The sequence below is a fragment of the Myodes glareolus genome, chromosome 15 (genome assembly GCF_982192425.1).
Source record: "Myodes glareolus chromosome 15, mMyoGla1.1, whole genome shotgun sequence".
Classification (NCBI taxonomy): Eukaryota; Metazoa; Chordata; class Mammalia; order Rodentia; family Cricetidae; genus Myodes; species Myodes glareolus.
The window spans coordinates 20,342,895-20,369,574 of record NC_142040.1 but is presented as its reverse complement, the minus strand read 5'-3'; the positions used below and the strand labels follow the sequence as shown (position 1 = coordinate 20,369,574).

Sequence of the window (26,680 nt, the reverse complement as noted above, 5' to 3'; positions counted from 1 at the left end):
CACAAGTAGGTCATACTGCTGGCCCCAAGTCAGTTCTACTTCCTAATTATAAGGTTCACTGTAACATGAGGGCTGGCTTGTTGAGGTTTCTGTCCTGCCCAGAACCCCATAGCCAGCAAGACCCAAAGAAAATCACACAGAGATCTCCATAAGTTGTAAAACTGATTGGCCCATTAGCTCAGTCTAGTTATTAGCTCTCGTAACTTATACTAACCCATTATTCTTATCTATGTTAGCCACATGGCTCGGTACCTTTCTCAGCAAGGCAGCTCACATCTTGCTTCTTCGGTGATCTGAGCAGAACTGTGGAGGAATGGGCTTCGTCCTTCCCAGCATTCTCCTGTTCTCATCGCCCCACCTCTACTTCCTGTCTGGTTGATCCACCTATACTTCCTGTCTGGCCAATCAACATTTATTCAAAACATGATTGACAGAATACAGACAATTCTCCTGCACCACTTCCCCCTCTTTTTTTTTTAACAAAGGAAAATATCCATAGTCCATCTTTTTGGGAATGTGGGTGTAGTATTCCAGGCTACTTCCGGCTGGTTGGGGGTGCTGATAATCTTATGGGGACCTAATGAAAATTTAGAATTATGATCAAGTCCTGACTGGAGTATCCTGTGAGGCTTGATCATCTCAGGCAGCATCTTGAATCTGGTCTGGATGTAGAACTCAGACATCTGGGCCATCTGTTCCTACAGAAGATTTCTCAGGTGGTCTTTCTTGATCAAACCTGGGTTTTCTTAACTCAGAATGAATCCACAGTCTTTCATTTCCTGTGGAAACAAACGCAAAATCTCTTTTCCAAAGTAACATACCTTTTGACTTCAATTTTGAAGTCAAGGTATTTTCAAAATACCTATCTTGGATTAGTTCAGCAGCATTTATAAGCAAATATCTTTTAGCAGCTGTTGCTCCTTCCTCAGCATTCAAACAATTCAAAGAGAGCATAATAGCATACAGTGTCAAGATTCTCTGTGTATTTTTCACCTTAATGTGGCTTTATTTTAACCTCTATTTCTTTGATTTTTACTTTTAACTTTTGGCTTTTTGAGACAGGTTCTCTGTGTATCTTTGTCCTGGAACTCCCTCTGTAGATCAGACTATCCTTGAACTCACAGAGATCCATCTGTCTCTGCCTCCCCAGTGCTGGGAGTAAAAGTGTCAGTCACCACACCTTGAATTTACAAAGGTCTGTCTGCCTCTGCCTTCCAAGCTTTGGGATTAAAGGCCTGTGCTACCACACCTTGAACTCACAAGGTCTGTCTGCCTCTGTCTCCCAGGCATTGGGATTAAAGGTGTGTACCACCACACCTTGAAGTCAGAGGTCAATCTACCTCTGGCCCTTGAAGTCACAGAGGTCAATCTACCTCTGCCTCCCAAGTGTTGGGATTAAAGGTGTGTACCACCACACCCAACTACTCTCTTTCTTTCTTTTTTTACTTTAAGATCTTTAACCTTTAGTCTGTATGTATTTTTAACACACTGTAAACCATTTAGAGGTTTTTGACTTTGAATCTTTCTTTTACTGTATATCTCTCTTTTTGTGACCACATGAGTCTTTAATTTACCAAGCAATATAGGTAGGATTAAATCTGTGTCTTTGACAAATAGATCCAGCCATTCCTTAGCTTTCTGCGATTTCAGCCTCATGGCAGAGGTACTGGCTGTAGCCATGTTTATTGCCACAACTCTATGGCATTTCAAGGTCCAGAAAGTTGGCATTTTAAAATGGTGCAGCGTTTTTCCTGCTACAGCTGAAAACAAACAAGCATGCAGTTGGCTTTTCATCAACACTATGTAAGTGTTTCATGGCAGGACCTCTTAAAAGATTTGCAAGGTTTTGCAGCTAAAGCTGAGTGAGGAAGCCTCTCTTAGATGAGAGAGCTTGCCTCTAGCAAGCAGAGCAGACCTGAGAAATTGCTGCTACCAAGAAGCCATGCTTTACTCTATTCTTTCCCAAGTTTTCTCAGGCTTTCTGTGGATGCAGTTATCCATGCAGGCGCCATTCTGTAACATAAAGGGCCTGCTTGTTGGGGTTTCTGTCCTGCCTGGTACCCCACAGCCGGCCAGTCCCAAAGAAAATCATACACAGGTCTACATAGGTTATAAACTGATTGGCCCATTAGCTCAGGCTTTGTATTAGCTCTCATAACGTGTAATACCCCATTATCCTTAATTATGTTAGCCACATGGCTCGGTACCTTTCTCAGCTGGCCAGGTTACATCTTGGTAGTCTGGGCAGAAATGGGAGGAATGGGCTTCCTCCTTCTCAGTATTCTCCTGTTCTCATGCCCCGCCTCTACTTCCTGTCTGGTTGACCCGCCTATACTTCCTGTCTGGCCAATCAGCGTTTATTCAAAACATGATTGACAGAATACAGACAATTCTCCCGTACCAGCTCATGAGGATTAAATCAACTGAGAAAGCGTGAGAGCACACCTAGCTCTCAGAGCTCCCAGCAACTTTTAGGTTCTCACCAGCCTTCAGACAGGGCATCATCAGGAGTGAGCGCTACTTTGGCCTGCCATTCACTAGAGAGGGGGGAGGAGATGGTACAGGCTGAGCAGAGGTTCTATCCCAGCGGAGCGTACCTATAGATATTTGTGGAGAGCCAGGGATTGTGACACCTGTTGTAGACAAAGTCATCAAGAATTTACTACTGTCCGCAAGGAAGCCACGTTTGGATAAAATGACAGAAAACCACAGTTATGTTATTAACCATCAAAAGGATTGAAGGGAAAATTCTGTTTGAAGCATCCCAAAGAGTGGAGAGAATCCTAGGCTCCATCCCAGCAGGAAGGACTTGAGAAGCTGTGCCTCTGGAAGAGGACTTTGGAATGAGGTGTCTCAGAAGGCTTGCATTTCATGCTTATGGGAAGAAAATTGTGCTGTCCCAATCTTGTCCAAGACCATCGGCCAAAGCAAATGTGTAAAACCTACAGATCTTAGAGCCAGGAGAGGCCATAGGAACGTCTGTTCCCGGCCAGTCATCTTACAGATTCAGAACCCTAGTGTCAAGGGACAGTTTTTCAAAGTGGAACCGCTTTCCCCAGGTAGAACTTAGACCAGATCGCAGGTGTTTGGATCCCAGCCTAATGCTCACCGGTTTGTTCCATCTGCAGTCAGTTCCACCGTCGGACTGACTCCCACAGTGTGCCAGGTACTTCCTAGACCCAAGTAAAGAAGCCATGAGGAGAGAGAACTGTAACATGAAGGCTGGCTTGTTGGGGTTTCTGTCCCGCCCAGTACCCCACAGCTGGCCAATCCCAAAGAGAAATCACACACAGGCCTCCATAAGGTTATAAACTGATTGGCCCATTAGGTCAGGCTTCTTGTTAACTCTTATAACATATATTACCCCATTATCCTTATCTATGTTAGCCACATGGGCTCAGTACCTTTCTCAGTGTGACAGCTTACATGTTGCCTCTTTGGTGGTCTGCGCAGGAATGGCAGAGGAACCTCTCTGCTTCCCAGAATTCTCCTGTTCTCATTGCCCCGCCTCTACTTCCTGTCTGGTTTTCCCGCCTATATTGCCTGCCTGGCCAATCAGCGTTTTATTAAAATATGATTGACAGAATACAGACAATTCTCCTGCATCAGAGAACAAAGTACACAGCTCCTGAAACGGGCTTTCCAAAATGAGCAAACAGATAATATAAAATGTCCTAGGTGGATGTGCGTTCTCTGGAGATCAATGCAGCGGGAGACCGGTGGTGTGCTTGGGATAGCATGGTGACGATAAGACCCTCTGCCAGGCCGCATCTGAGCAGAGCCTGCAGGAACGTGTCTTTGGCAAGAGGAAGAGCAGGTGCAATGGCACTGGGGTGGGAATGTGTAGCTGGCGTAGGAGCACAAGGAGATGAGGCTGCCGGAGTGGAGCGAGCAAACAGGAGGTCAAGGGTGAGTGGTGAGAAACCCAGGCTGCGGATCTGAGGCTGCGGAGATGGCTCCGTGGGCTCAGTGCTTGTCAGGAGAGTGTGAGGAGTGGGTTGGGCTCTCCAGCATGTATCCATGGCCTTCCTGTAAACCCAGTGCTCAGGAGATGAGACCCGGAGTCCCTGGGGCAAGCTGGCTAGCTAGACTAGCCAAATCTTTGAGCTCCGGGCTCAAGTGGAATATTCTACTTTAATATATAAGAAAGATAACGAACACGGACTTCTGGCTTCTCCCCGAACACACATGTGCAACCACCCACCCCCACATACACATACCACCCCCATCACCGCCACCACACCCTCACACCACACACATCCCAGGTGGCGGTCAGGATTTAGGTTTTATTTTCAGTAAAACTGAAAAGCTGTGTTCTCTCTATCGTGCCATTCGGGAGTGAAAACAAAGCATTTTTAGAAGCAGTGGTTGCAGCATTTCCTTAAAGTCTAAACACCAGTGGGTTCACATTGTCTCATTCGTCTGAATTCTTAGAACACACGCCAGGCGCAAACACTGTTCTAAATGTTTCAAGCCCACAGTCCCCCCTGTATGCAGAGAGACGTAGCATCACACGCAGTTTTCTTTTGTTTTTGCTGGTTTCTGACGGAGCCTGTTACTTTCCCATGATCACCTAGGAGCCTTTGGTTCTTTTTGTTTTACAGCAGCTTCCATGTCTCCAGGTTAATTTTCTCTATGTAAGTACGGGGTGGTGGGGATGGGCGTTTACAGCAGTGCCTTCCATTGGGGCGTTAGCAGGGCCCGTGTAGAACACGCCAGTCTGGACTGATCTCGCTTCCTAAGGGCCCTCCGCCATAGCTCATCCTAGGGAAGCAAGCTTTCGGAGATGAAGGTGAGCGCCGCAGGGCACTCTGTGTCCCATGTCTATCTGTGTGGTGTCTCTCACTGGTTTACTGTCCAGGGTGTTCTGACAAGTGTGTCATTCGAGCTAGCCCTCTTCTAAGGTCAGAGGAAAGTGCTGGGGGTGGAGGTGCCCGGCTGCCTAGGATGCCAGAGGCTGAGGGAGGAGGGAGGACAAAACTCAGGCCCTGGGAACCAGAATGCTAGGCGCTGCTGAAGTGTTGGCTGCATGGCTGTTGCATGCCCTTGGTGAGACTATGAACAGCGAGGAAAATGCAGGAATTGCAATGAACTTGTTTTCCTTGGAAACAACAAACCTGCTAAAGTGTAGGACATGTCAAAAGCACCGCCAGCAGGAACGTAATGCTGCCAGGCTGTTATGAGTGCGGACTTAGGGAAAGCAGGGGGCCAATCAGACACTGGGACAAAATCCTTATTCCGTGTCAGGATATGTAGAGTCAGTTGCAAGAGACCAGCTGCGATCTGTGGATGAGGAGAATCTTCCGTGTAGTCTAGTGTCAACCAATAGAAATACGACAACCGACAACCTCACAGATCATTTAGCTCCTTTTTCTCTTTTCTTTTCTTTTCTTTTTCAACACAGGATTTCTCTGTGTAACAATCCTGGCTTTCTTGGAAGTTGCTCTGTAGACCAGGCTGGTTTCAAACTCCCAGAGATCCACCTTCCTCTGCCTCCCTAGCACTGGGATTAAAGGTATGCACCACCACCACCCAGCCATAATTTAACACTTAAGCAGCCACTAAAGTTTATACAAAGAAACAGATGAAAGTAATTTTTAACTATGCATTTTGTTTAATTCAATAGTTAAGGTCCTATTTGTAATGGACATTTGTAAAATGCAGTCATTAGGTTGTTTACATTGTTGTGTACTATGTCTGGGGAAGCTGGCCACGCTTTTACTTTAGAGAACAGCTCGGTTGTCCTTCCCTCCACACACATTTCTAGGGTTCTGTAACACATCGAGGAGGGGCAATGGTGTAGAACACTGCAGGTCTGACAGTGTGAAAAAATTATCTAGCTTCAGTGAATCCATGGGACAACTGCTTCACTGATGATGAGTTCAGAGGATATGCCAGAACCCGTGCCAGCTCCCAGGGAGATTAAAATGACAGCATCGAGGAGTTCACACTCTGGGGGTGGGGGTGGAGGACCAGTGACCTTCAACACAAAGTCAGATTCATTACACAAAGGTAATTGCTCATCAAAGAATAGGCAAAGGGGCTCTTTTCCTAAGTTAGAGTTAGAAAGGTTTGGTAGCACCACACCAGCTAATGAGGAAGACTGGCCAAGCATGATGTGCAGCTCGATACACCTCGAGTTCCCACTCCCGCCTCTTGGGCTGCTGCTGATCGCTGCTGTAAACTTTATTTCCTCCAGACTCCCTCAGGGGAGCCCAGGGTTGAGAACATTTGTTGATGGAGCGAATGTGTGAGTGGATGAGTGAGCGGATGTCACTGGGATACTGAAGTTGGATCCGGGAGAATATTGCTGGTTTCTGACCACTTGTTTAACCAGGATTATGATAACGAACAGTGACTCCATCCAGCTGGGAGGAGGCGCAATAGGTCCTAAAGGATGCTTCCGTTCTGCTGTCTGCAGGGAACATCCACACCTTCTGTGACCCGTCCCAAAGCTGCCCCTAGACCTCTGACTCTCAACCTGTAGGCGGTGACTCCTTTAGGGGATCACCTATCAGATGTCCTGCACGTCAGATATTTGCATTATGATTCATAACAGTAGCACAATTACAGTTGTGAAGTAGCAACACTGTAATTTTATGGTTGGCAGGGCTCACCACAGCACGAGGAACTGTAGTACAACCGTACGCAGCAGTAGGAAGGTTAAGACCCGCTGCCCTACACTAATCTATAAACCAGATCACAGATGTGGGATAAGAATAACTTTTGCTTTTCACTCAGAGAAGAATCCTCTATTAAGCCAACTGGAATGTCTTCAGTTCAGAAATTCAACCCGTTGATCTGGTAAAGAGTGATCAACATCGCTCTGTCTACCAAGCTAACCTTTAAGACCCCCCCCCAGACCTCCTAGGCCTCATTTGCGTGAGCTTTCTTCAAGAAAACCCACGTGCTAAAAGTCACTCATCATTCTGCACCACAAGTATTTATAATTTTTACTTGCAAATTTAAAAACTTAAGGCATGTACACTCACCACAGATTCCCTCCTAGTGATGGCCCTCACTAGGACACTTAGAATTGCTGATTTGTAGGTAAAATAGTCCCCTCCCCTTGCAGAAAAGCACCCATAGTAAGTGAGGAGCTTTACCCTTCTGCGGGTGTTGACTGGGGGTAAACTCTGTGCCAGGCACAGAAACATGGAGTGAGCAAGAGGCAACATTTCTAATACATCTACTCTAGACCCTGGATAGGTGTCTGTCACCGAAGTCACTGGACAGGCAAGTGTGTTGGTCCTAGGAAGCTGAGATGCGGGTCTGAACCCTTCGTGGTTTTCTCTAAGTCTCTGGTCCCCACTGCCAATCCTTCTCCCTCCACCTACAGCAAAAGATGGTCACTGTTTTGTCATTGACTTGGCAGGAGAGCCTGGCTGCTGACAGCACTCACCCTACAGGGACGCTTCGATGTCAACTCCCTGACCCTCTTATGTTTGGGACCAGTGACAGAGGCGCATGGAAGGGAAGGGAAATCAACGCTGGCTCAGGGAACACCTAACTCATTCTGAGTGCTGTTATCTGGATTCTTGTTGTGTTTTTAAATAATAGTTCAACGATACCAGCTTTGCCTTTACCCTTATTTTGTGAGAGAGAAACTGGGGTAAAAATGCTAAAAGATTTACATAATTTCAGCAGCTTGCAGAGCAAAAACAAGCATGCTAGCATGGCCTTTGGAAGAATAAGTATTGCGACTCTTCTGTTTTTCTTCAGACCATGTACACACAGCATATAAGAGGCTATAGATATAAAGACATAGACTCCCTTTACTGCTTATTAAACAGATGCCTGTTCATCATTAGACAACTTCTTTTTGTTTGAGCGTAACTTTAATATTTTAGTATTTATTGCTTTATTATTTTACAAGATTATGTGTATATGTATTTGTCTGTTGTGGTTATTCACACATGTACGCGGTGCCAGCAGAGACCAGAAGAGGGTGTTGGATCCTCAGGAGCTGGAGTTATAGATGGTTGTGAGCCACCCAACCTGAGTGTGAGGAACCTAACTCACGTCCTCTCTAAGAACAACGCGTGCTCTCAACTGCTCAGCCCTCTCTCCAACCCCAATTTTACCATTTTAAAATGATTATTTAAATATATTTATTTATTTATTTTTTTAAAAACAAAGGTGTAAAACGCCTGGAAAGTAGTCACTAACCCTGACTGGCACTTTTGCTGTATTAGGTTTCCTAATGTGTAATAGAGTCAAACTCATGTTTAAAAATAGACACTTGGCAACCCAGTGTTCTTGGGTTTCATAAGGCCAAAGCTGGCACACCAAAAAAACAAAAAACAAGAAACAAAAAACTCCTCTGCATGCCATACAGGGCCACATGATGCACACTCAGTGGGAACTTACCATAATAGCCATGAAATTCTGATACTTTCTTTAAAAGACAGAATTTACGTGAAGTGTGAGGTGGTAAATTTCTAAGTTTTTTAGTCTAACTTTCTTTTTCTTTTGGGTTTTTAAAAATACTTTTATTAATTTCTCTGAGCATTTCACATAAGGTATTTTGCCATATTCACCCCCTTTCCTCCCCTAGTGCCTCCAGATCTCCCCACAAACTTCTTTCTGAGCTAGGGTCTCATACTTTAGCTCAGGCTGACCGAGAACTCATACGTAGCCCAAGATAGCCTCAAATTTATAGCAGTTCTCCTGTCTCAGCTTCCCAAGAGCTGGGATAACAGGGACACATCACCTCGCATATGGTCCCGGGACAGGGGGCCCTAGGAAGGGGAGGGTGGCACTTAGCAAAGAGTGGGCTCCATTTGTGCGGTTGTACCCCGTCTTTCTCACTGGCAGGTGTGCACACAGGGCACCGTCCAGAAAGCTGCAGGAAACAACCTTCAAACCCTTGTCCTCAGGTCCCCAGGGAAAGTGATATGCTTCCTAGGCTCATTTAAAAACCTAAGCACAAATGGGAGGAGACATAACATGAACAGAGTTAGTTATATTGAGATATAAACTAAACCTGCCTGGCAACCAAATATGTGGTTAAATCGATTGGCTGGTAATTAGGATTCCTACTTTATTTATATACCTGACTTTTGGGGGGAAAAATACTAGTGGAGCCTATGGACACCTAAGCTGGCAGAGGTGAGGTCATAGCTGGGAGACCAGGGCAGAAGAAACTGAGGAAAAGTTGTCAGATCAGTGGCCTCTCGTATTCTAGAAGAAAATGGCAAGAAAGGTCAACTGCTTCTTAGAGTTTTCTATTCCTCTCTGTTCCAGTTCACAATTCTGTCTCACCCTGCCGGTTTCTACTTGTCAGTTCCCTATGTTTCCTTTGCCATTTAGCTGCTTAGAATCCCAGCCCAGAAACCTGAGCTTTGGGCACAGACTGGCTATTGCACAAATTGCATATTGCTAATAGAGCCCTACCTAGGTTGTTGTCTCCAATGAGTGGGCTGAATTTTTGTCAGCTGGGGCTGTGAGTTGCAAGAGTAGCTAACTGATCAGTGTAAGTGGAGGATGATCTGGTAGACCAGAAGCACCTGGGAAGGGTAGGGAAAGAGGATTTTAAAAGACTGGAAACTGTTCCTCAAACCACACCTCAGAACAGGTCTGATAGTACCGTAATTCAGTCAGAAAAAGACAAGCCAGTTGGAAATTGGGGAAAGGATCCAAATGGATGGGTTTCCAAAGAGACTAGACAAAGTCCAACGAACGTAAGAAAACATGCTCACTGTTGTTACCCGTAGGAAAAATGTAAGTTTAAACCACAAGATAATGGGCATTGGTGAGGGCAGCAACTCAAGTGTATACCAACCAATGAACGGATGAAGGAAATATGGCCCATACAGGAGGATGCTACTTCATCATAAACATCCTAAGCATTTTGACATGCTATAGTATGGATGAACTTTGGGAATATCAGGCTAAATGAAAGAAGCCAGACATGGAGGAGCATATATTTTATGATCCCATTTATATAAAATACCTAGACTAGCAAAACCATAGTGACAGAAAGGATATTAATGGTTGCCTAGCACCGAGAGAGAAATGTGGTGTTTGCCACCACATTTGTGGGGAAGTAATTGAAGAAGACATTCAAAATCAACCATTGGCCTCCATATGTGCAAACACACGCATGTGCATGCATACACACACACACACACACACACACACACACACGCTTGCACATACACAGACACAGCAGTGTGCACACACCGTTAGAAGTTTGCTAAAGAAACTTTCAGTTAATACTGGTCACTAGATGCCTGTTGCCACTTCTGTCTCTGCTGTCCAACACGGCAGCAACTGTAACCTCCACTGTTACCCTAGAGAACATGGAGAGACACCAGACATCTCCTGAAGTGTGAGTGGTGTGCGGGGCACCCCTGGGGTGGCATTCAGCACTGCCAACTCTGTCTTCCCAGAACCTCGCAAGTGAGGGTTTCTCTAGATGGAGGAGAAACCAGATGCTAGACTGCCAGGGAGGGAAACGGGAAATGGCAGGGTTACTGGGTAAACTTTCTCCCAGCTCCTTATGTGGTCCTCAGCTCCTTTCACATGTTGCCTAAAAGAGTTTTTTCTCTTTCTGCAAACATGTTGCGTTTTATTGAAACAGTGGCACAAACTAGTTAAAACATCTCAAAGTTGCCTTGCAAACCAGCCAGCAGCAGCCAAACAGAGCCTTATGAAGTACCTTTCCCAGTACCTGCAGATTCTGACTGCTTACACTGTGTGTTCTGGCATGGGCTTTCCATTTCGCAGTAAAAGCCCTCAGGAGGGGGTGCTCAACACGTTTCCTTGTACATGATGGCGTCTGCTTTGGGGTTTCAGAGCTCTGATGAGATCCCTTGACTATATGGTATTGTCAGAGAGCGAATCCCATCTCATTGGTATAGTTAGATACCAGACTGGTCCCTTCTGGAGAATGGCGCCTCAGCTCACAGTGTGGATGTAAGCTTATGTAAGCTTATGTAAGATCTGCAGGGGGTAGAAGTGGGGCTCAAGTGGTGTCAGATCTCTTTTCTGTCAACATAGAGAGTCGGGGCCCATTTGTTTGTGTTTGAAGAGGGGACATGGGACGGGCACCAACATTTGGGAGACCTAATCAACTATATTTTGCCTTTCAGGCACTATTGTATTATATGGCATTTGTTTTGTCTTTGAAATTTATCAATTAATTTTCTTAGTAAAAAGTGGTAAATATAGGGCTGGAAAGATGGCTCAGTGGTTAAGAGTGCGTTCTGCTTTTCCAGAGGACAACTTTGGTTCCCATAACCCATGTTAGGTGGCTTGTAACTGCCTGTAACTCCAGATCCAGAGGATCCAATGCCTTCTTCTGGCTTTCATGGGCACCCATACACATGTAGCATATACTCACACAGATAAATGCTCTCATACATACATACACACACACAAATACATCTTTAAAAGATACTAAATAGTTCTCTAAGCTATTCAAAGTGAGTTTTTAAGAGAATCACATTAGCTAAAATTTCTGGGAACAATTTGGCATATGAGATGGTGTCTAGCAAAAGTGAAGGTATTTAACGTTCAATAAAAATTTTTAGGATGGGAATTCCAAAGCACAGAGGTGTGTGTGTGTGTGTGTGTGTGTGTGTGTGTGTGTGCGCGCGCGCGCACGCGCGCATATAGGAAATAACACCAGACAGGGTCTAAGTGAGGGCTCATACACACACAAGTCTATTTATAAAACTGTAAAGCAGTCTTCCTCATACAGGCTACCGACAAGGCACTCCCCACCCGACTAAGAAGTCTGCAAGCAAACCCTCTGGTGCCAGGGTCTGAGCACTACTCGACTCTACCCTACCACCCAGGCCAGGCTCCCCACCTCATACAAACAAGGCATGCCAGCACATGGCACAAGCTTGTATCCCTTCCTTCACCCGCTCTTCTGTTCTGGGAAGCAGAGATTAGACAAGGAAAAGTAAGAAAATAATCTTTTCTTGGAAAAGAGCCTCTTCCTTTGTTCTGAGTTTAATTTTTAATCTTCATTGAAATAATTTTCTATGCCAAACAACAACAAACAAATAACCCCCACTTAAAACAAGGACTCCAACACAATTCTGTAGACTCTGGGACTGGGGCTGTCATTCGGGGATAGTTATACTGAGTGTGTATCGGGGGTGAGAATGGGTGAGGAAGAGGAGGAGGAAGAGGAAAGGGGTGAGGAAGGAAGAGGTGTAGAGAGAAACAGAGAGGGCAGCTTTCTTAACTCCTTCTGGGTTTCCAGTTCCCCACCCCCAGCTCTGCCCTGAGGCCTGGACATACATACTCTTGGTATTTGGATTCTAATAGAAATCTCTGTTCTCAAATGAATGAATGAATGAATGAATGAGTGAATGAATGATGAATGGGTGCTATATAGAGGAGTAATATCAAATACATCGGTTCTGCTTAGCTACGCTCCAGAGGCATCATGAAAGAGGTGTTGTCTGCCTTGATTATGGCCTAATTAATTAATCAGAGTGGATGTTCAGATCTTCAGAGTTGGGACTGTACATTTGAATTCAATGGTGAGAAGGGAAAAGTAGAAGAAGCATCCAGTCCAGAGCACTTGTTAGAACAGGACATTCAGACGTCCCTCAGCTGATGCTGGCTTTGGTGTCCCGATAAACGCCCGGTAAGCTAGAAACATTACAAGTCAAAGTGCATTTAATGCTAAAGACAGTGACCCTCGTTGCTTAACAGCAGACTGTGCACAGATGTCAGTCCTTGGCCCTCGTGGTACCTAGCCTGGCTGATTGGGAGCTGCGGTTTGCTGTTACTGCCCAGCATCGAGATAGAGTATTGGATCAGGAAAAGATCAAAATTCAAAACATGAAGTATGCTTTATAATGAATGCTTATTGCTCTCACACATTCATATATTTGAAAAATTGTAAGTCAAACCATTGACAATCTGGGACTGGGGCATTTTCCACTTACTACAAAATAGTGTTAGACTCCTGTTTAACCTTTAAGCCCAGGGAAGGGAGGAAAAATAGTAAACTTCATTTGCACCAACTTAGTCGGCTTTCCCCACTATAGTCAAATGTCTGAGACTGGGTAGTGTATAATCAGCAGAACCTTACTGACCACGGTTCTGGAGTCTGGGAAGCCAATGAGCAGAATGCCACAGATGTGGGAACTAGTACAGACTGTTCTTTCTTGCTGAGTCCATACATTCTGGAAGGGGCAAGAAGCCACCTCCACCTCGGGTTCAGGCCCCTGTTTGTGATGACTCCACCCTCAGGGCCTAATTACCTTAACCCTCTCAATATGGTCAATTGCTGATGAATTTTCTTGAATTTTGGGGACACATTCAGACTGTACACAGCTGTTAGTGGTAAAGCTGGGGCTCAAACCCGAGTCTTTTGGAGTAAAGATGTTATTTCTTACACCATCCCATGTTCGCTCTTTCTTCCTTCCTTCCTTCCTTCCTTCCTTCCTTCCTTTCTTTCTTTCTTTCTTTCTTTCTTTCTTCCTTTCTTTTTTTTTTTTTGAGACAGGTTTTTTTTTTTTTTCTGTGTAACAGTTCTAGCTATTACAGCTGGAATTAGCCCTTGTAGACCAGGCTGGCCTCGAACTCACAGAGATCCACCTGACTGCCTCCCAAGTGCTGGGGTTAAAGGCTTGTGCTACCACCACCTGGCACCATGCACTGATTTTCTAAAACAAGCTATCAAGACAGAACTCACAGGGTAGGAAGTGTTGACAAGGGTGTAGGAAGAATGTGGGGTTCCTCCTCACACTACTGATAGAAATGCTATCCAGAGGGAAAACTTGGGAAATATGTCTAAAAATCCTGAAAAATAATTTTGATTTTGGTCATCAATTCTATTTCCTAAGGCATTATTCCGTGTAAACAAACATGTAGAAAGTTGTGTCTATAGGGAGTTTTTGCTAGTGCACTTGTGTTTTTAAAAATGGGAGTTTGCTGTGTAGCCCATGCTAGCCCTGAACTTGTGATCCTTCTGTCGAGGCCTCCCTAGTGCTGGGAGCATGGGCAGGCATCTTTCTTATAACATGGAAACAATCTAAGTGTTCAGAAAGGTATTGTGTAAATCAAATGTCATAGTGTATGTAAAAGGAACAGTGTTTTCAAAGATTGTTCTTTCTATCACTCACAAGGCCAAAACCATTTTCATGGTGGTCTAGGCCTTTTTCCCATTTTCTACTCTTACTGCCGTATGAATGTAGAGTGTAGGAAAAGCTCATTGATAACCTCTTGTGTTCCACGCAGCAGCCGGCTGGACCGTTAGTTTCAAGTTCTGTGTAGGATAAAGAAAATGCCCACAGTGACCTGAAGTCAGAGGGGAAGTAATTCCAAGGGTCTGTGTGAGCTCGTAAAACACATTTCAGTGGATGAAAGACTGAATTTTCTTTTTTACTGACGTTTTATGAAATTCTTTTGTGGGTGTTTATGAAGAGATATTATGGGAAATTCAACTTCATTATTTGAACTACTTCAGAGCTATCTAGGCAGCTTCCTGTCTCATAAAGCTGGTTTAGGGGATGTGGAGCTTTGCAGTAATCCCGCTAATCCCAACAGCACTCTTCAACAGAGCAAGTTAAGCTGGTGGACCAGTTGTATAGACCTTCATGTCTGAGATGACAACCACTAACAAGTTGCTTCCTAGTGTGCCAACAGCCAGCCAGGGCTGTATTTAGTCTGTTTCCTGTCCTCCCCTGGAGCCTTAGAGACTCCCTAAAGTCTGGCTTTGCTGCCTGCTGGGTTTTAAGCAAGAGGGCTTTCGTATTCCCTTTCTCCAGTGCCAGCCTTCATCCTGCTGGGGGGACCACCAGCTAGCTAGGCCCGCTGGAGTTTTCTCACTCGGCCACTCTGCTAGGCCAGTCTCCATAGGAACCAAGTTCCCGGGCAACCAGCCTAATGGCAGGTTTTGACCTAGGGTCATCACCAGTTACAAAGTAGACAGTGAGTGAGGGTGTGAAATGCCTAGAGAGCTTCTGGGAAAGTAGAGGAGAGCGGAGCAAAGGCCAGCGGCCAAGAGACCCCAGTTGCGCCCTTTACAAAGAAATTTTCCATGTTCCATCCAGGTCTCCACATGGGAGAGAAAAGCCAACTGCTTTCAAAACCAAGAAGCTTTGGGACACATATGTTGTAGATCATCACTTCAAGAATGAAGAATATAATTCTCTCTCTCTCTCTCTCTCTCTCTCTCTCTCTCTCTCTCTCTCTCATGTATTCAAGCATGAAGAGATCATAGGTGTGTGTGTGTGTGTGTGTGTGTGTTCATACATGAAGAGGTCACAGGCTATAGGTCAACCTAGGGTCTCCTTCCTCAGGAGTGCTCTCAGTTTGTAAATAAAGACAGGGTCTCTACCTGATACTCATTAACTGGGATAGGTCACTTGGCCAGTGAGCCCCAAAGATAGGCGTGTCTCCATCTTCTCAGTGCCGGGATTCTAAGTATGTGCTATGATGCCTGGCTTTTGACGTGGGTGCTGGGGACTGAACTCAGGTCCTCTGGGACAGCAAAAGCTTTACTGACTGAACTGTCTCCTATACATGACTGAACTTACTCTCTCATACTGTACTTGTAGAAAAGACAAAGCTAATGCTGTTAGTGAGTTACCATCTGCAGCTGATCTACAGAAAATATCCAAAGAGTTGCCAGGAGCTGCAACATTATGATTGATTTCCCTGAAGGGATTGCTGGGAGCATGGTTAACAGAACTACACAAGCATCCGGCGAAGGAGCCCTTAGAAAATGAAAGAGAAGGTGTATGCTGTGATCGGTCACAATTTTCAGGGTACGCTCAGGGTGTTCTCCATTGTAGAAGGGTGGCCCCTGGCACTCAAGTGAGACTTGCCTTTCTGAGGTATGTTCAAACAGACCCAAAACCCATGACATCCAACTACATATATAGACAAATCTTGATCACACGTACTGGTCATGGTTCTCCGGAGGAGCAGTTCTGATAGAAAGAACATGTATTACAGAGGATGCAAGCTGGGTAAGCAAACAATGACCGGTTATAGCTACAGAGGATGAGAATTGCCCCCGGGTGTGATGCTGAATGCCTCCACTGTCTATTCTGGTGCCGGAGGCCTGGACTATCCTGGAAAAGTCCTGGTCCTTAGTTCACTGGGGGAAGGGAATACTGATGGCAGACATAGCAGCAGGAGAGAAGGCGAACAAAGGGAGCCCTGCTTCTGCCCAGGCTTCTTTTGTGTCTGGGCTACTGTTGCACACCATGGGAGAGGGTCTTCCTCCCAGAAAATACCCCACAGACTTCCCCAAAGGAAAGTCTCTTTGATAACCTCAGAGTCAAACAAGCGGACAGCTGAGTTTAACCAGTGGACCATCCGATAGCTGAACTGGTTTTATTCTTTTTCAGTGTATTGTTAATAGCAGTGTCTTTAAGGTCCATGATGTGGGGGTTTGTTCTTGCAAATTTAGCAAGAAAAATTACTGGAGGGCCACCATTTCCACCAACTGGAAAGCTCACCAGATTTCTCCTGCTTTTTTGGATAAATTCGCTCTCATACTTCAGGCACCAATTGTAGGTTTAAAAAAGTGGAGCAGCCAAGAAGTATACCCTGGCTTGGTGAGTGATTTAAAAGCTCCCAAACCTGACAGCTCAGATAAAGCATCCTGTCGCTTAGTAACCACCACTAGGCAGTCATAGGTATCTCCCAGCAGGGGTTGGGGGAGTTCTGCTCCAAGCTAATACTCAGCAGCTGCTGAAGAATCCCAGAGCTAAACAACTCAGCCTCTTTTAGCTCCTCGGATATTCTTATTTCCCATTGTTTTATGTTTCCATCCTTACCCACTTGTTTAACTTTTTGTTCATTCTTAGGTCCATTCCAGAGGTTCTTAGGTCTATACCAGAGGTTCTTAGGTCTATACCAGAGGTTCTTAGGTCTACACCAGAGGCTCTCAGCTAGTACAGATCTGAAGACCTTTCTGCGGGACTTGGCGTTCTACTGGCGTCTAGTAGATGGAGACCAGGAATGATACGGAACATCTGAACATGCAGGACAGCTTCCTCTAGCAGAGTCGTCCAGCCCCAGGGTCGGGCGTGTCACTATGGAGGAGTTCCCAGCTCCCAAGATCACAAATAACCAACTTACCAACTTGTCTGTGTACAAGGTGAAGCGGTTATATCCATGAATCAGTCCTGGTGCCTTTGATGCTGTTTGAATGCTGATCTCTCCATTTTGGGGATCGAACCTACACCTTCGTGTATGTTAGGCAAATGCTCTACCAACAAGCTACGTCCAACCTTAATTTTTTAAAAAAAGAATTTTGTATAGAAGCTCTGTATTTAGCTCCCCACCCTGAACTCCTCTTTTTTTTTTTAATTTCCTCGTGAGATAGGTCTCACTGAGCTGTCCAAGCTGGCCTCGAATTTGCGCTCGCCTCACTTTGCTTTGGCTTCCAGAGACACGAGGGTTACAGGTGTGGACTACCGCGACCTGTGCTGTGGCTGACATCTTTTTAATCCTCTAGTTTTTAATCATAGTGGAGAAATTGGTGGGTGAGTTTTTTTTTTTTGTTTTGTCTGTTTGATAGGTAGTTCTAGAGATCAAATCCAGGCCCTTGTGCATGCTAAATTATTCTCACCACTGAACTCCATCCCCTGCCCTTGGTTTTGGAGACAGAGTCTCCATGTACCCACTGTATATATAGCTCAGGCTGGCCACAAACTTCGACTCCTCCAGAGTACTGAGATTGCAGGGGTGCTCCACTGTGCCCCGGGGGTGGGTAAGCCTTTTTCCTTTTCCCAGCAGACTCAGGTATTCCCTTGCAGTATATGTAATTGAGTCATATACAGAGCCCATGGCCAGTCTTTGAGTAGATACCACTTGAGTATCAATGGTATCTATAGATTGCTACTGCTAAACTTCATTCTTTTTGACTCTGGATGCGTAAGCGTTTCACACAGTTTTAGGGTTCTGCATGAATCACTACCACTATAAACTAGACAAATCCTCCTTGTACTAAATGAAAGAAACAGCTGGGTCAGGGCTTCCACACAACACTCAGGGAGCTGAGGTTCAAGAATTATGAGCTAGAGGCTAGCCTGAGCTACACCGACAGGAGCTTGAGTGGGGAAAAAAGAAGATAGCCACTATTTTGAAACTTAATAGTTTTTTTTTTAACAAATCATTTATTAATCTGGTCTTATGGTTTTTGGATGAATTAAGCTTCATAACTGATGCTTTTAGAAAGTTATAAATACAGTTTTTTTTGTGTTTTTTTCTTTTTTAAAAAAAACTTGATTGAACATCTGGGAAGAAGTCCTTCTCTGGTAATAGAGCAGAGACAGGGTGGTGGTAATTGAAAGAGACTTTGTCTATGTTAGATTATGTGTGTGTGTGTGTGTGTGTGTGTGTGTGTGTGTACATGCTTGCACTAGGGATTGAACCCAGGGCCTTGGGACCATAAAGCACACACTCCAGCCCTGACCTACAACCCCAGCTCTATAGATGATACTTTTATGAAAAGATGTTTTTTAAATTTACTTATATGGTTAAATGTGTGTGTGGGGGGGGTGTGGGCGGGGGGATCAGAGGACAATGTCGGGTGTGTTTCTCAGGACACCTCCACCTCAGTGCATTCTCCACCTTGTTTAAAGCAGGGCCTCTGGATGAGCCTGGAACTCACTGATTCTATTCCAAGGGCGGGCCTGTGAGCCCTAGGGACGGTGTTGTCCCTGCCCCTCCCCCCCTCCAACACTAGGATTACAGGTGCCCTTACCACTCTGAGTTTTCAAACTCAGGTCTTCACATTCATGTGGCAAGGCTTTACTAACTGAGCCATGGTCGTAGCACCCCAAAAGTGTTTTCTAGGGTTAGGCGTCTGATGAATCAGGTTACTTAGGCTGTTGAGAAACAGTCCTCCCCTGCCCATAAAGCCTTGGGAAAGTCAGGACGATTGGGACCTTCCAGTCTGCTTGCTCCTCGGAGTGGCATCTGAGAGAGCCTGTAGATGCTAACATTTCTGTCCCAGACCTATAGTTTTCAAGGTGACTACAGACTGCTTGTGGAGATGCCCTAAAACATGCCAGGTGCCATTTTGTACCTTCACACCTTTCCCCTACAGCACGTGTTCCTCTTCTCTGAACGGCAACCTGGTCCTCCCGGACAGCTCACATTTACCCTGCACACCCTTACACCAGTCTTCACGGTCTGTGCTTACATTCCAGACCACTCCTTTCACACCTATAGGTTATCCACCTGATTTCAAAGGCTAAAAATAGAAACCCTGCCACTTGTGTACCCTATCTGGTGACTTTGGCTGCTGTGTGACACATGAACAAACATCTACTCACCCCAGACAGGGAACTGACAACAGGCCAAAGCAAGGGTGACACCCAGTCCAGCTTGGTGAACCAGGGTGCTTTACTGGGGTAGGTCCAGGAAGGCGAGTGAAACAGTTGCTACAGCAGCAGAAATGATCCAAAGTCCACCAAAAAGTCCACGCGAGAGCTGGCACACACTGCATAGTCTTCAGGCAGCTCGACAAGCAGACCCGTCTTTTCCAGGCAGCTTGACTGGTCTCTGTCTCTTCTGGACAGCTCAGCTTAACTGACGAGTGTCTCTCAGCAGACCTTGCTGCTTATATATGCTTGGGAAGGAAGATTCTAGTGGATCTGGTCAGCTTCAGGGGCTTCCTGCTTTGCATTGTCTACTTCCTGAGCCTAAGCAGCGTCCCTCTGGGATGGAATGTTTGTTTCATCCCTTTAGGAGCAGCCTGTGTCTTAATGAGCCTCCTTCCAAGATGAAAGGTTTCATCTTAGAGGAGACTGTCCTCTTGGTTGCAGTTGGTGTCACGCTGTATTCCGGGGGTGGGTCTGCCATCTCCACCCCATGTTAGTCTCCACACTCCAGGAATGAACCAACTGTGTGACTCCTTCTTCTGTTGCTGCGGGTTAGCACACTGGAAGGTTTCATTGGAACTCAAAAGGAAAATTTCGATGATTTATTTTTCCAGGCTCAGTTTTCATGCTCGCTTTTTTTTAAAAAAAAATTGTAAAAATGTCATTTATTAATTAAGTTATCTGTGGTACAGGACAGAGGTTAAAGTGGTGGGCAATTAAGAAAAGCTTGTCTAGATGTTAAGTCACATAATAAGAATGTCTTTGTTTGCCTGTGCAATTAAAAGTATTTGTATGTACATATGCTTAAAAAGTGTAGTGGGTGTCAAGAGTACACAGACGTTCAGTGTTGGGAAGATGCTTCATGGTGACTGAGCCCCCAGCTCTCCTAGCCTGAGAAGCTGTCCATCTCTGACTCACAAGGAGAGGGCAGGGCTGGTGGTCCAGCCGCAAACTTCTCACACGTAGTATAAAGTCAAGCATCCTACAGGTCCTGGTGGCTTGACTCCTGTCTGTAGCTTTGACCTCATCTTAGATATTCTGTCCTGTTCCAACTTACTCCCAGTTTTGCCCTTTATTACCCGTGGTGAGCCCAGCCCCATTTCTGCACGCTGGTTGTCATTGTTCTGGTCTTCATGTTTAGTCTCTGTTCTTTCCTGACTCTGCCCACATCTCTCCTTAGCTGAGGTGGCTTCCTCAATCACACACGGTGCTCCAACTCACAGCTACTCATTCCTACCCCATTGGCCACCTTTAATTTTCTTCTTAGCGCTTATCTCCTTAAAGTTAAGCAACAGGAGAGCTGGCCCTTTGTTTTCTGCCGCACATTCATGGACTGAGTTCGGGATGTAACAGGTGTTAAGTTTTGTTGAAGAAACTGAGTGGTGAATGTCTTAGCTGGGTCTGTTGCTGTATAAAATACCATAACCAAAGACAGTCTGGAGAGAAAGAGTTTGCTTTGCCTCCACGTTCATATCACTGCTCACCACCAAGGCAGGAACCTGGAGGCAGGAACTGATGCAGAGGCCATGGAGGAGTGTTGCTTATTGGCTTGCTCCTCATGCCTTGCTCAGCCTGCTTTTTATAGCGCCCAGGACCACCAGCCCAGGGATGTTCTCACCCACTCAGGGCTCTCTCACATCAATTACCTGTTAAGACAATACCTTACAGGCTTACACACAACCCAATCTTACGGAGACATTTTCTCAACTGAGGTTCCCTGTGCTCAGATGACTTTAGCTTGTGTCAGGCTGACAGAAAACTAGCCAGGAAAGTGAATTTATAGAGAAAAGGAAATTATTATGTAAAAATATTAGGAAAATCACTAAAGAATTCACAAATTACTCTTGTTGCTGAAAACCAAATACCTGGTGAGTACCCAGAGCACCAAATTCCAGATTTCTGCCCATGTTATGAGTTGTATGGTCCTGAGGATAAAACAACCTAAGGCACTTCTTTTAAGCATACCAATTTTGCTGGACAGTAGTAGCACACGCCTTCAATTACAGCACTTGGAGGCAGAGGCAAGCAGATGTGAATTCAAGGCCAGCCAGGTAACAAAGAGAGTTCCAGGACAGCCAGGAATGTTTACACAGAGAAACCCTGTCTCAAAAAATTAAAAAAAAAAGAAGAATACCAAATTTAACTCTCCCATCATCAAATTCAGGTTGTCAAGCCTAGTCTTTCCAACTTAATAGCTATTTTTTCAGTATATACATTATTCATCATTGATCACAGGTAAAACACCTTTAAAATTGATCTGTGTTGCTGCTGAAGTATTATGACAGCCACCACACTTCTGAAGTTTCTAAAGCGTGTGCATGACGAGGTTGTGGGTGTCTGGGGGAAGCCTGCAGAAGATCAGTATTGCTAATGTCTGACTGATGGGTATCTCTTGGTCCGACAGCTTAACATATCAGTGTGTGAGCACACTAACAAGCATCTGGATTATGTGCCGCAGCTGTCCTTGCTATCAAGAAGTAGCCTTCGGGCCCGAACAGCTGCTGTCATCTGCACTGAGACTTGGCAAGGAGAATGACAACACGAGACACTTCTCCTTCTCCAAGTTCTCCAACAACTGATAGGCAAACAAAGGAATGGCAGATAAAGGCAAATATGCCGCCTTTGTTAACTGGCAAAGCTGGCATTAGAGAGCATGGCATAGGTATCTAGGACAATAATGTGCTTTGTAAAACCAAGGTTTCGAATTAGACAGATGGAAGCCCCCAGTCATGGCGAACCACAAGCCTTTTCTCAGCGAAGCCATAGCAGGAGGAATCCGGAGATCTGGAGGAGCGTGAGAGGAAGAAATCAGGCCAGGTGGATCATGCTAACAAACATCTCTCTGTATGAAGAGAAACATGATGTCCCAACTGTTTATCTTAAGTAACTTGCTGTCATGTATTTTAAGATATTTTACAGATAAAATGCTCCTTTAAAAGCACTAAGAAGATGTAAATCTTTACGTCACACATTTCCCCCCTATACTGCTGTACAGACGGAGCAGAAGGCAGTGTTCTCCAGCTCAGCTAGGAGAGCGTTGTGTCTAGTGACATGCTTCTACAGACGGAGGCTTAGGCAAATGCCCAGCTTGCTTTACTACGGAGCCTCTCTAGTTGCTTCATTCAGACACGCCCTAAGTTGCAGAAGATGGAACTATGACAGAATTAGTTTTTATTTCTTCTACAAATCTGTAGCTCAGCCAAAACTGGATAATTCTAAGTGAACTCCTAAGAACTTTTAGAGATTTTTTTTCATTGAACGGCAATCTTGCTCTAAAACCATGCTTAAAATAGCATTAGCACCTAATTTGGTTTAATAAAGACTTGCTGCATGAGCGAGTCTCCACCTTCCTGAAGTCGGCTGGAAGCCACTGTGGACTGCAGCAGCCTGACAGCTTCTCTACAGCAGACACTGCACAGGGTAACACCAAGGAATGGAAGCTAGCATTGAAAAAGAAGGCATGCCTAAGCCACCGTGGCTAAACCTAATGGTTTACCAAAACTTTCCATTTTCCCTACAGAAAAAAAAACTGATGCTCAAGGCAAGCTAATCACTCTACTTAGCAGATTCCTCTCCAATAACATCTATTACTTTATGTTGTATTTGTTTAAACAATTTATTCTTAATTTCTATCTTTTAACTATGTGTATGGGTTTGTGCATGTGAGTGCAGTGCCCGAAGAGGCCAGAAGGGGGTGTCAGATCTCCCTGGAGTTGGAGTTACAGGTGGATTTAAGCCTACTAATGGGAGAGCTGAGCATCAAACTCAGGGCCTTCGCAAAAGCTGCTTGCATCTCAACCTCTGAACCACCCCTGCAGCCCCTAAGTTGTGTTTTTAAGTAGGGTCATTTTAGATTGCTTCGGAACCTCTCTTTTACTGGTTGTGTTTGTGTTGTTACAGCACAATTAATTAAATTTTACTTAAGCTGGTGAAGTGTGAGCCCAAGAGTAAACGATTTGCTACTCTGAAAATAAAGTTGAATGCTTAGGAAGTTTTATAAAAGAAGAATATTGAAGAAATATCGGTAAGGGTCAGCCAGATGACTCAATATGAAAGGCACTTGCTACCAACCAAATATGGCAACCTGACCTGGTTAGAATCCTGAGCCCACATGGTAGAAGTAGAGAATCTACTCTTTCAAGTTGTCCTCCCTCTTTTTTCTACATGTACACTGTAACACACACACACACCACACCACACACACACATATACAAACAGTACACGCACAAACGTGTGCACATGTGCACACACACACATATAAAATGAATGAAATATATAGACAACAATTGCTAAATGACATGATGCCCACTATAGTAAATTTAGAGTGCTGGAGAGGAGTTTGGTAAAAAGTACTTGAATGTAGGCTGACAAACGACTTCAGAGACAACAACATCCAGATTCTGGAAGTTGAGAGAAAGGAAATTATGTTGGCTTGCAGACTCTGTCAGCGCCATGAAGAAGTTGCTATAGGAGCTGGTCTCCAAAGACAGAATCGGTAATCTGTACAGAGATGAGCCATTCCAAGGGAAGAGACAAATGTAAGCAGGGGACTGGTGGGTAGGCCCTCACGTGGCTGCATCGTAGCTCGTGAAAGGCACAGTAACTGGGTTTCACATGGCAGAAGAGGTTCGCAGGCTTCAGAAATGTCTGGTCATCATGGAAACAAGATGCGTACTCTTTCCACCCACAATGAGCCCGATTGCCCTCTGGCTATCTGTAAGAGCTTTTTCTTAGGGCATCATCCCTTCACTCATTGATTCATAACTTTTTCTTGTGTCTGTTTTTGTGTTCATAAGGATGTTAAATTCTTCTTCTTCTTCTTCTTCTTCTTCTTCTTCTTCTTCTTCTTCTTCTTCTTCTTCTTCTTCTTCTTCTTCTTCTCCTCCTCCTCCTCCTCTTCCTCCTCCTCCTCCTCCTCCTCCTCCTCCTTTTTCTTCTTCTTCTTCTTTTGCTGTTGTTTTGAGACAGGGTCTTTCTTCATAACCATGGCTGTCCTGGAAATCACTGTGTAGATCAGGTTGGCCTCAAACTCACAGAGATCCCCTGACTTTGCCTCCCTAGTTAATGTTGGGATTAAAGGAGTGTTCTATCACACCTGGCAGGATGTCAAATTCTTGATGAAATGAAAACTATAGAATCACTGATTGTCTTAAGAATTTTTGATTTTTTTAAAAAAGAGACGACATAAAATACTAGAAATTTTTCTTATAAGGTTGCAACCCTGCTTGACAGTTTATGCTTCAAAATGCAATGTTCAAAGTGAAGCATAAGGATCATATGCGACTTTCCCATTGTTGTGATATTAAAATAGATATTTAATGTATTTAAAAGATGCAGCTGGGAAAAAATATACCAGTGCATTCTTTAATTCGATGCACTTTCTGTTAGTACATAGTGATTGCTTGCAAGTGAAATGGGCATGAAAACACAGCGTATTGGTTATAACCGCTACAGAGACCTTTAATTCAACCTTGGAACTGCAAGTTCCTAAAAGCTAGGTCTGAACGCCAACAGAAACAAAGCCATTCGAGGACCTTTTCCCACTGTTCACCAGAGTAGTGCTCTGAGCGACTAACAGAGGGTACCAATTCAAAACAAAAGCAGTGACCATGAAGTCAGAGCATTCTTTTGGCAGCTGTGCTTTGATATACCTCCCTCTTTGAGACTTCCTATTTGAACATAAGTAGTCCCTCTCTCTTGTCTTCTATGTTATAAAATAAATATATATTTTTATGTATAGGAGTGTTTTGCCTACATGTTCATGCCTGATTTTTGCAGAAGCCAGAAGAAAGTCTCAGATCCCCTGGAACTGGAGTTGTGGACAAGTGTGAGCTGCCGTGTGGGTGCTGGAAATTGAACCTGTGTCCTCTGGAAGAACAGCCAGTGCTCTTAACTACTGAACTATCTCTCTGGCCCCTGGACTAAGACATATTACAATTTTTTTCTTTTGTTTTTTGAGTGTTATATCTGTGTGCACACATGTGTGTGCTGGTGTATGTACCCATGTGTATGCATGTAGAGGCCAGATGAGGATGCCAGGTGTCCTCCTCTCTCACTCTAAGACAGAATGTTGCACTGAACCTAGACTCCGTTTTATGGCTAGGCAGACTGGCCAGCAGACCTCATCAGTCTCCTGTCTCTGTCTCCCTGGTACCGTACATGACTACATCCAGCTATTGTGTTGGTCCTGGGGATCTGATCCGATCCGCGTGCTCTCACCCACTCAGCCATCTCTCTAGTCCTCATGATCCTTAATAACTTCATTTAAAATAAGCCACTGGTTTCTGTTCAAGCTAAGGTGAAAGGAAAAGGAAAAGATACAAGGTATACGCAGGAAAACCAACCAAAACCTTAGCAGAAAAGATAGAAATTTTTGACGTAATCTTTTAATTTTTTTATTTTTTTTAAAAAGAAAACAAACTATCTTTTTTCATTTTACATACCAATTCCAGTTCCCACTCCCCCACTCCTCCCATTCCCTCCACCTACTCCCCACCTCACCCCCATCCACTCCTCAGAGAGGGTAAGACACACTACTTTGGGGGAAGGCCCAAGGCCCTCCCTTCTATATCTAGGCTGAGCAAGGTATACATCCAAAGAGAATAAGTTCCCAGAAAGCCAGCACATGTAGTAGAGATAAATCCTGGTGCCACTGCCTCATTCAGAAGGACTAGTTTGGACCGTTGCTGTTTCCTTCCCTGTCTGGCTGGAGTTGTTCATGATCCCAGAGAGGCTAAGTAGCAAGGTGAACCCTAAGAAAAACATATATAGATCCATCTGGAAAAGGGAAATAGACAAGATAACCTGAAAAATTGGGAGCATGGGGGTGGGGAGAGTAGGAAGGACAGAAGGAGAAGATGAGCAGACAAGGGGAGGGGGAAAGAAAACTTGAGGGAATGGGATAGTCGAGATGGAGGAAGGACAGAGATGAGAGCAAGGAAAGAGATATTTGGATTGAGGGAGCCATTATGGGGCTAGCAAGAAACCTGGTGGTAGAGAAATTCCCAGGAATCCACAAGGGTGACCTCAGATAAGACCCTAAGCAATAGAGGAGAGGATGCCTGAACTGGCCTTGCCCTGTAGTCAGACTGATGAATATCTTAAATAAAAGCCTTCACCCAGCAACTGATGGAATCAGAGGCAGAGACCTGCAGCAGAGCACTGGGCTGAGCTCCCAAAGTCCAGTTGAAGAGTGGGAGGAGTGAGAATATGAGCAAAGGGGTCAAGACCATGACTGGTACACCCACTGAAACAATTTACTTGATGTGATCTTTATATCCCAGACCTGGTCATTTTAGAATGTCAGAAATTGCATGTTTTGCAGCTTTAGTGACATCCATGTGATTTAAGTTGATATTGCT

The 26,680-nt window shown here is 44.8% G+C and overlaps 1 protein-coding gene across 1 annotated transcript in view; it reads left to right on the top strand.

Annotated features, from left to right (window-relative positions):
• Cmya5 (cardiomyopathy associated 5) overlaps positions 1–26,680 on the top strand; it is a 99,826-nt gene that overhangs the window by 5,936 nt on the left and 67,210 nt on the right. The gene's annotated exons all lie outside the window — the stretch shown is intronic.